Here is a 10,593-nt window from a genome sequence, read left to right on the forward strand (position 1 = left end):
AGACGGGGTTTCGCCATGTTGGCCAGTCTGTTCTGGAACTCCGGACCTCAGGTGATCCGCCCGCCTCGACCTCCCAAAGTGCTGGGATTACAGGTGTGAGCCACCGCGCCCGGCCGGGACGACTTTTCAAGGGGAAATAGTCATTTCAATCCAGCCCACTTGTTAATCCTTTCAAAATAAAGTTATTTGGTTTTCATTGAGACCTGGATGTCTATTTTTGTTTTGAAGCCGTCTAACAAACTAGTTGCTGGGGTTTTTTCTAATTATAGAAGTGTGAAATAGTTTTCAAATAATATATAATTCAAGCTTTGTTCAGCTGCGGCTCCGTGGCTTAGCTGGTTAAAGCGCCTGTCTAGTAAACAGGAGATCCTGGGTTCGAATCCCAGCGGGGCCTGGCTTTCTGTACATTCCACGTTTTGTAATTTCACCTGGTGCAACTGAATTTACCACCAACAAATCTTGTAATATTCAGGCTTTTAAAAACTTTGCCAGAAAACAGTGGAGATACATTAGGTGAGAAGTGTAAAGTGCAACAGTTTCATGACAAGCTTTCATGTTATCTTTAAGATACAGTATTTGTCCTGTTGTAAGGCTAGGTAGCCTAACATATCTGAGGTTAGCTCCTTTGCCCTACCGTTTGAGATCAAATGATGCAGATTCAACAGCTTTAGAAATAGGCACTTTTGGCCGGGCGAGGTGGCTCTCGTTTGTAATCCCAGCACTTTGGGAGGCCGAGGAGGGCGAATTACCTGAGGTCAGAAGTTCGAGACCAGCCTGGCCAATATGGCGAAACCCCGCCTCTACCCAAAACACAACAGTTAGCCGGGCGTAATCCCAGCCGTAGCTGTAATCCCAGCTACTCCGGAGATTGACGCAGGAGAATCGCTTGAATCCGGGAGGCGAAGCTTGCAGTGTGACGAGATGGCACCACTGCACTCCAGCTTGGGCGACAGAGAGACCCCCGTCTCAAAAAACAAAACAAAACAAAACAAAAAACAAAAATCCTCAACGTATTGGAATAGAGATGGCACTCAAAACGTTTTTACAATAGACCACTAATGACTTTTCTAATTTTTTTTTTGAGACGGAATTTAGCTCTGGTTGCCCAGGCTGGAGTGCAATGGCGCCATCTCGGCTCATCACAACTTCTGCCTCCCGGGTTAAGGTGATTCTCCTGCCTCAGCCTCCCGAGTAACTGAGATTACACGCATGCACCATCACGCCCGGCTAATTTGGTGGGGTTTCTCCATGTTGGTCATGGCTAGTCTGGAACTCCCGACGTCGGGTGATCCGCCCACCTCGGCCTCCCAAAGTGCTGGGATTACAGCCATAAGCCGCTGCGCCCGGCCTTAGACTTTAAATTGATTACCATAATAGCTATTCCTCTTTGAATGATTCTGGACTTAGGATAACACCAAAGTTTCTGAAGAGACTGTGATATCATCTTAAATAATTATTAATGACAAAACTGATAAACTATTAATAATAGACTAGAGGCGAATGAAAAATGCATTTTAATATCTGAAGTCTTTTCTAGGCAGATTTTCACATAAAAGATCTGAGAAAAACACCAAACTCTAAAGAGTAAGGTGTTTCTGTCTTATCTGCTCTGTTTCTTTGGGTATTCTAAGACATATTAATTATATGTCTATCTTTACTCACATAGGTACATATTCTTTACTCAAAAAGACTTTCCTTCTTCAGGGGCAAAATGCCACTTTTCCTAGGATCCTCAAATGGACAGCTCTGTGTGTGTGTGTGTATGTGCGCGCGCTCTCTCTTAACGTAAGCCTTGTGTTGCCTTAAGCTAACTATGTGGTTCTTTCTTCTTCATATCCAGGTGTTAAATCCTGATACTGAGCACTACATAAACTTTACTTTATTTTATTTATTTGTGTGTGTGTGTGTGTGTGTGTGTGTGTGTGTGTGTGTGTGTGTGTGTGTTTTTGAGACGGAGTCTCTCTGTTGCCCAGGCTGGAATGCAGTGGCGGTCTCGGCTCACTGCAAAATCCACCTCCCCGGTTCTCCTGCCTCAGCCTCCTCAATAGCTGGGATTACAGGCGCCCGCCACCACGCCAGGCTAATTTTTGTATTTTTCAGTAGGGAAGGGGTTTCACCACGTTGGCCAGGCTGGTCTCAAACTCCTGTCCTCATGTGATCCGCCCTCCTCAGCCTCCCAAAGTGCTGGGATTACAGGCGTGAATCACTGCGCCCGGCGGGGCACTGAATAAACTTTAATAAATTCATTTGAATATTCCTGAAAAGGTGAAAGGTATGGCATGGCGATAATGGAAAATGTTGGGAAGGAGAAATAGTCTTAGGAGGCATTTCCATCTGGTATCCATCCAGAGAACTTTCAGCGTGTAAGGCGAACGTGTTAACAACTACATACAGAAAACAACTTCCTAACATTGTTATTCGACAGACTCGGCAGAGATTTTTCTAGAGTCCACTGTTCTTATTACCTTCTATAGTACTTTCTTCTCTTTGTTAAGACTGTTTAATGCTAACGCTGTGTCCACAATTCCACATAAGCAGCACACCACTTAGGAATGTCCAACACTCACAGATTGTTTTCAGTTTTCTGAACCTTGACTAAAATCTAAACCATGATCACACATGAAAAAATCTCAAGAATCTTGCCACTTTTCAGGACTGACATTGACATCTTGACTGGATTGTGGAGTCAGTCATTTTAATTTAGTAGAGACAGGATTTCACCCTGCTGGCCAGGCTGGTCTCCAACTCCTGACCTGGAGTGTTCCGCCTGCCTCTGCCTCCCTAAGATTTTTTAAATCTTTGGTTTCAATCATTTTTATATAATTTGAGCAGTTATAGTTTTCTTTATGTTTATCTTTGTTGGCATTTGTTGATGGAATTAAATTTGTGAGTTGATGTCAAATGTGTTCATTGACTAGTACACCTTAATAAATTTTTTAGAAAACCAAGAAACCAAAACTCTTCACTGGACGACATCTACAAGCCAAGAATTAAAGATTAGTTCCCAGCCTCTCCAATTTCTCTCATCATTTTCAGATTAAAACATATCTTCCTCTTTTGGAGCCACCTCCCTTCTTCCCTGATCCAGCCCATATATTCCCATTTAGTCTAATTTCTTTCCAAGCCCTGCTTCAAATCCTTGGATTTCCTCCCTAAGATTATGACCACTCCATTCAGTTCCTAATGACAAAAAATCGCGTTCTTCGTCTAAGAGCTACAGAGGGAGGAAAAAAAAAAAAAAAAAAAAGCTCATTTCCAACCTATCTACAACCATCATTCTTCTTTTTATCTATCAAGTCTCAGATCTGGCGTCGTTTTCTCTAGGAGGTCTTCCTTGATGGGCACTGGTGCAGTTTTTAGTTTTTTGTTTGTTTTTTTGAGACGGAGTTTGGTTCCTTGTTGCCCAGGCTGGAGTGCAATGGCGCGATCTAGGCTCACCGCAACCTCCGCCTCCGCCTCCCGGGTTCAAGCGATTCTCCTGTCTCAGACTCCCGAGCAGCTGGGATTACAGGCATGCGCCACCACGCCTGGTTAATTTTTTTTTTTTTTTTTTTAAGGTAGAGACGAGGTTTCTCCATGTTGGTCAGGCTGATCTCGAACTCCTGACCTCAGCTAATCCGCCCGCCTTGGCCTCCCAAAGTGCTGGGATTGCCGGCGTGAGCCACAGTGCCCGGCCCGCAGTTTTTTGACAACACGCTGCGCTGAACACTCCAAACAATATAGTCGACATATTTGGCGAACGCATTTCTGCTCGTATCTGTCATCGGTATGTGACATTGGTGATTCCAATTAATGAGAAAAGTGAGAGTGAGAACAATACTACAATCGAAAACTTTTCTACAAAGAAAGAACAAATCCAAAATTTCTCAACTTGGGGCAATCAGGGAATTATATACTTTTACGTTTCAAGGTAAGATGGCAGTTATACGAGGTTTCCGTAGTGTAGTGGTTATCACGTTCGCCTAACGCGCGAGAGGTCAACGGTTCAAAGGTCAACTATTCAAAACCGGGCAGAAACACGTGGGCTAGAATAGGGTTCCGTGGGTGCCTTCTACCCACGAACCCGTTTGCGGTTCTGGACTTTAAAAATACACAATTCTGAGCTCGATTTGTGGTCCAGAAGTCTAAAATGAAAGCCACTGGCACTGAAGCCCGTGTCTGCCCACCTCCTCTCGCCCCAGTAGGTTTCCCGTCCCTTTCCTTCCTCTTCTGGGCTTCAGAACCCTAGGAGGTGTCAATGCCAGGAGACGCCCACAGTCCAGGACTTGGCCCACGCCACTTAGGTAAGATTGGCTTCCTTGGAATCCCATTTTAGACCTCTGGACCACAAACAAATCGAACTCAGAATTGTGTATTTTTAAAGTCCAGAAGCCCAAACGGGTTTGTACGTGTAAGAGGGAATAGAAACCAAGCAGCAACAAAAGTTAATCCCAGTCCACGTGTTCCCGCCCGGTTTCGAACCGGGGACCTTTCGCGTGTTAGGCGAACGTGATAACCACTACACTACGGGAACCCGGCGTTAGTTTGTGCTTACCTCACTAAATTTCGGGGGTTCCCGTAATTCGAAATTCCGCAGCGGCCGCCACCGAGTGTCAGTTAACGGATAACAGACGTATCGGGCAATTAGTAGTAGTAGTACTATCGGTACTGTTAGTGCCACACAGTATTTCTAAAACCCATCAAGTGTGCACAGGAGGAAGACTTGTGAGGAGAGAAGGGTAAAGGAATAAATAAGAAGATATTCCTGCCCTCAGCGGCCTGGATAATCTGTATTGGACTAACAGACTTGAATTTTCGTGACCGCCTTTTCCCCTCAAGTTTCCACTACCCGAGAAGATCCTCTGGGACTTGATTCTCAGCGAGGCTTGACCTTAGACATTTCAATTCCAGTGCGTTCCTCCCAGTGGGAATTCGGGGCCCGGCTTCGTGCGCACTGGGGGGACTCCCGGCCAGGCTCGCTGCCAGGAGCCTTCTGTACAAACGCGACCTTCTTCGAGGACTCAGCAATGAGCGTTCAGCTGGGTTCGAAGCGAGCTCCCAGCAGGCAACCATCGTGAGTGAAGGAAGAGAACCCGACCGTTTCTGGAATCAGCTTAGTGTTCACGCCGTTTGCGAGATTTCTCTGAAATAAGAAAGAAAAACGAAAGGGTTAAAAAGTTTAGCGACTTTGTGTGTTTCGTCGCCTATTTTAGTAAAATTCGCGAACTTTAGGACAGTTTTTCTTCTGGGAAAGACATACACTCGAAGGGCGTTTCTACTTTCCTAATCTACGTTCAGGGAGATTATGTCCTCATTTTGTCTTCTAGCGTTAAACTCAGTTAACACCCTGCCTGCAATAAGTGACTCCCCGCAAGTGGCAAAGACTGGGCTCTCCTGATGGTCGATCGCCAACCCCCTACCCCCAGTGCACTAAGAGAACTCTCATGATCATGCTGATACATGAATTATTTCAAACTTATTGAAGGAAATTTAATTGACTTCCTTAGAGGTTAACTCACACCAGATCTCAGATTCTGGTTATTTTATATTTTGAGTCGGAATTTCACTCTTGTTGCCCATGCTGGTGTGCAATGGCACGTTCTTGGCTCATTGCAACTTCTGCCTCCCGGTCCGCCTCTCAGGTTCAAGCGATTCTTCTGGCTTAGCCTCCCAAGTAATCCCAAGTAATCCTGGGATTACAGGAATGTGCCACCACGCCCGACTAATTTTTAGTAGAGACGAGGTTTCACTATGTTAGGCTGGTCTCGAACTCCTGACCTCAGGTGATCCACCCGCCTCAGCCTCCCAAAATGCTGGTATTACAGGCGCGAACCACCACGCCCAGATTCTGGTTATTTTGACAAGATAAAGGAAAGAGGAAGCAGAAACTAACATTTTAAGAATCTGGGCAGGGCGTGGTGGCTTACACCTGTAATCCCAGTACTTTGGAAGACCGAGGTGGACAGATCATCTGAGGTCAGAAGTTCGAACAGGGCGAAACCCTGTCTCTACTAAAAATACAAAAATTAGCCGGGCGTGGTGGCTCACGTCTGTAATCCCAGCACTTTGGGAGGCCGAGGCAGGCTGATCACCTGAGGTCAGGAGTTTAAGACCAGCCTGGCCAGCATGGCGAAACGCCATCTCTACTAAAAATATAAAAAATAGCCGGGCGTGGTGGCACACTCCTGCAGTTCCAGCTACTTGGGGGGGCTAAGGCAGGAGAATTGCTTGAACCCGGGAGGCGGTTTGCAGTGAGCCGAGATCACGCCATTGCACTCCAGCCTAGGCAACAAAAGCAAAACTCTGTCTCAAAAAAAAAAAAAAAAAAAAAAAAAAAAAAAAAAAAAAAAGAACCTGATATATATATATATACTACACATTTTACAGGTGTTATCTTCTATAACACTTCTTATATATAAATTCCTGAAATGCCCTGCGTGTCTAACTTTTAAATGCGTCTTCATCTGCAAATCATGGTTTGCTGTCTCCTGCAGTCTATGCCTCATACTCCGTGAACTCCATGCAATCAGTCTCTCTCACTACTGGACTTTGCACCTGAGGTTCCCTCTAGCTGAAAAGCTTTGCGCTTGGCTTTGCCTAGTTAGTTATCTTTAGCTGGTGATTGGATCTCAGGGAAACTATTTTTTCTTTAGGAAAGACTTCCTTAAACTGCATTAATGAAAGTCCTATATTCCTCATAGTACCATGAGCTTTCTTCCCTTGCCAATTTTACATTTGTAAGTGTAATAACTAAATTGATGTCGGTCTCCCTGGAATGTAAGTTGCATTTGGACAGGAACAGTGTCTGTTCTTGCTCGTCAGTGAATCCATACTGCTTTGCCCTCAATGAATACCTTTAAATGTAAGCCTGAGCCCTTACCACGATTCTCTGAGTATTCTTTTCCTAATTTTAAGTTGAAGCACCGAGGCTTGCAGCGACCATCTGTCTTGCCTAAGAGTGAAGGCAAGACAATGTACGATGGTACATTCCTTAATGTACCATTGGATGTGGGTATATTTTTAACAAATCTCCAAAGTTCTGATCTTTGTAATTCCCTAGAAACTAATAATGGAAATCACTAGAACAATAGTAATATCTACAATTTATTACCAGCCATTAAATCAAGTATTTAATGATTTTTCCTACGTAAACGAACAAAGCAAGCCTCAGGTGTAGGTGTAATTGTTACTTACAATCATTTGCCTTTCTTATAGATGCAGAGGTTGAGGAGTGGGGAGGTTAAATAATATAAATAACTTCCTCAAGCTCACACAAGTTATAGAACTTGGAACCAGTATTTCTATCCATGTGTGTCTGAGGTCAAAGTATTCCTCACGGTCGGTCGCGCTGGCTCACACCTGTAATCCCAGCACTTTGGGAGGCCAAGGCTGGTGAATCACGAGGTCAGGAGTTCGAGACCCGCCTGGCCAACATGATGAAACCCCGTCTCTACTAAAAATACAAAAAATTAACTGCGCGTAGTGGCGGGCGCCTGTTATTCCAGCTACTCGGGAGGCTGAGGCAGGAGAGTAGCTTGAACCCGGGAGGCGGAGGTTGCAGTGAGCCAAGATCCTGCCACTGCACTCCAGCTTGGATGACAGAGTGAGACTCCATCTCAAAAAAAAAAAAAAAGTATTCCTCATTATTTCAGTTTTCTGGAAAAAGGAAGGGTCTGTGAAAATACATGGGTATTAATAGGGTGAAACTGAGCATATAATATGAAAGTGATTTTTACAGTATAGGGAGAGGCAGAAAAAACTCAGTATAGAGATACTCTGAGGACATGGGGAGTTGCCAGAGATAACTGTTACAAATATTATGCTTGTAATTGGTACTACTTCCTGGAGAAAATGGGAAGTGCATATTTCAGAGTAAAAGGAGGATGTTTTTCATTTAAAAGAATTTGTATGAACAATGGTACCAATGCCCAGGAAATATTCCCTAATGCAAATTAAATGTATTGCTACCCTTGGATGTGGGTATTAGAGAAATTCTAGTCTGCCAGGCGCAGTGGCTCACACCTATAATCCCAGCAATTTGGGAGGCTGAGTTGGGCAGATCATCTGAGGTCAGGAGTTTGCGATCAACCTGGCAAACATGGCAAAACCGGGTCTCTATTAAAAATACAAAAAAAATTAGCCGGGCTTGGTGGCACTAATTCCAGCTACTCAGGAGGCTGAGGCAGGAGAATTGCTTGAACCCAAGAGGCAGAGGTTGAAATGAACGGAGATCACACCACTGCACTCCAGCCTGGGCAACAGGGTGAGACGCTGTCTCAAAAAAGAAAAAAGAAAGAAAAAAAGAAAGAAATTCTAGTCAGATACATGGTTCTTTTGGTGAAAGCTGTTTGTTTTGGTAGCAAGAACCATTCCACTTCCCTTAGAGTCCTTTCCCTTTCCACATTTCAGCCTAATTTGCCTCCTTGCCCTCCTCAACTACACTGTCTTCCTCTAAGTCTCCCTGGAAGATCTAGGCAGGAAATCTGAATATCTGAGCTTCACTCTTGGTGTTTATTGTGTTGTGTCCCTGGGAAACTCAATGACCTCTCCGAATTTTATTTTCTAATCTGTGAAATGGGATAATGAAATCTGTATTCTAATGTATTTTCAGCAAATATTTATTGAATGTCACCCATATCTCTTCTAGGTATTAGTAATCTGACAGTAAACAAATATCTTGCCCTCATGGAGTTTGCATTCTCATAGGGAAGACAGACAATACACAAAATAAATAAGTTATATAGTGTGTTTTTAAAATGATCATAAGTGGGCCGGGCATGGTGGCTCATGCCTGTAATCCCAGTACTTTGGGAAGCGGAGGTGGGTGGATCATCTGAGATCAGGAGTTCAAGATGAGCCTGGCCCAACATGTTGAAACCCTGTCTCTACTAAAAATACAAAAATTAACAGGGCGTGGTGGCAAACACCTGTAATCTCAGCAACGCAGGAGGCTGAGGCAGGATGCTTGCTTGAGCTCAGGAGACAGAGGTTGCAGTGAGCCGAGATCATGCCACTGCATTCCAGCCTGGCAGACAGAGCAAGACTGTCAAAAAAAAAACCCCAAAAAACCAAAAAAACAACAACAACAAAAACTGAACCCTGAGATATCCTCATAGAACGATGAAGGAGAGCAGGAAGAACCAGCAAAAGAGAAGTTGAAGGAGACAATAAATGGTGAAAAAATAGACAAATAGATCAATGACAAATAATAATGACAAATAGATCTAGAGAGACCAGAAATAGACCCGCACAAATATAGTAGTCAAGTAGTCAATCTTTGACAAAGAAGCAAAGTCAACACAATAGAGCAAAGATAGTCTTTTCAACAAATGGAAACAATCGAACAACTGAACTTCCACATGCAAAACAGTGAACCTAGACACAGACTTTACACCCTTCACAAATATTAACTCAAAATGGATCATAGCCCTAAATGTAAAATGCAAAACTGTTAAACTAAAATGTAACAGGAGAAAGCCTAGATGAAAATGGGTATGGCAATGATATTTTATGTTATTTTATTACTCAATTAGGAAATTTTATTGAAACAATGTGAGTGAATAATTTTTGCTGCAAGTTTACAACTATTTACAACTAATAAATTTTGCTGCAAGTTTACAACTATTAAGATATGATTATGAAAATGGGTTGATCACTAATGAATGGGTTTGTCATTAGAGACCAACCCATTTTTTAAACATAAAATGAAGGGTCAGGCATTCATTTTATGAGGTAGTTTAGTGAGCATAAACTACCTCAGTATCAATAAAATATATTTTTAAAATCAGAAATAATTAAAGTGACGCATATCTATTTTGTTTTTGTTATTAACTTCATGGGCACCCATGAAAGGATTCTTACGATTCTAATAATCTTACGATTGTCAGAAGTAATATATGGAGGAAGAAATAAGACAAAAGACCTACAAAAGGCCGGGCGCGGTGGTTCACGCCTGTAATCTCAGCACTTGGGAGGCCAAGGCAGGCGGATCACGAGTTCAGGAGATCGAGACCATCCTGGCTAACACGGTGAAACCCCATCTCTACTAAAAATACAAAGAATTAGCCGGTCGTGGTGGCATATGCCTGTAGTCTCAGCTACTCGGGAGGCTGAGGCAGGAGAATTGCTTTATCTGGGGGGGTGGATGTTGCAGTGAGCTGAGATCTCGCCACTGCACTCCAGCCTGGGCGACAGAGCGAGACTCCGTCTCAAAAAAACAAAACAAAACAAAAAACAAAACCTAAGACAGTTGCTCATAAAGAAAGCAACAAAGCTAAGACTCCCACTCAGAGAGTGGGCAGTAGTCCTCTCGTTGGGGGCAGGCCAAAAGGAGGACTCCCATGGAACCTAGCTTGGGTCCCAGTTGGCAGAACAATATAAACAGATGTTCTGCTGGGTGACTCGAATAATTCTTATTTTTATATGCAATCTTTCAGAAAAGAACTATAATAATTATGATGTGATATTATTCTAGAGAATAATTGATAATTTTACTTTATTAACCTTTTTCTTGTGTGCATACAAACATGCACACATACACAGTTTTGGAGGAAAAGACAGTTATAGTTCATAGTTTACTACAAATGCATATTATCCAACCCGATAGAAATTTAC

At 43.3% G+C, this 10,593-nt stretch overlaps 2 non-coding genes across 2 annotated transcripts; one reads left to right on the forward strand and one right to left on the reverse strand.

Annotated features, from left to right (window-relative positions):
- Positions 1-320: 320 nt before the first annotated feature.
- TRNAT-AGU (transfer RNA threonine (anticodon AGU)) lies at positions 321-394 on the forward strand. Its single transcript has one exon. It is a non-coding gene; the product is annotated as a tRNA-Thr (tRNA).
- Positions 395-4,440: 4,046 nt separating this feature from the next.
- On the reverse strand, positions 4,441-4,513 carry TRNAV-AAC (transfer RNA valine (anticodon AAC)). The gene has a single exon. It is a non-coding gene; the product is annotated as a tRNA-Val (tRNA).
- Positions 4,514-10,593: the final 6,080 nt, after the last annotated feature.

Source organism: Macaca mulatta, chromosome 4, assembly GCF_049350105.2.
Source record: "Macaca mulatta isolate MMU2019108-1 chromosome 4, T2T-MMU8v2.0, whole genome shotgun sequence".
In the NCBI taxonomy this organism is placed as follows: Eukaryota; Metazoa; Chordata; class Mammalia; order Primates; family Cercopithecidae; genus Macaca; species Macaca mulatta.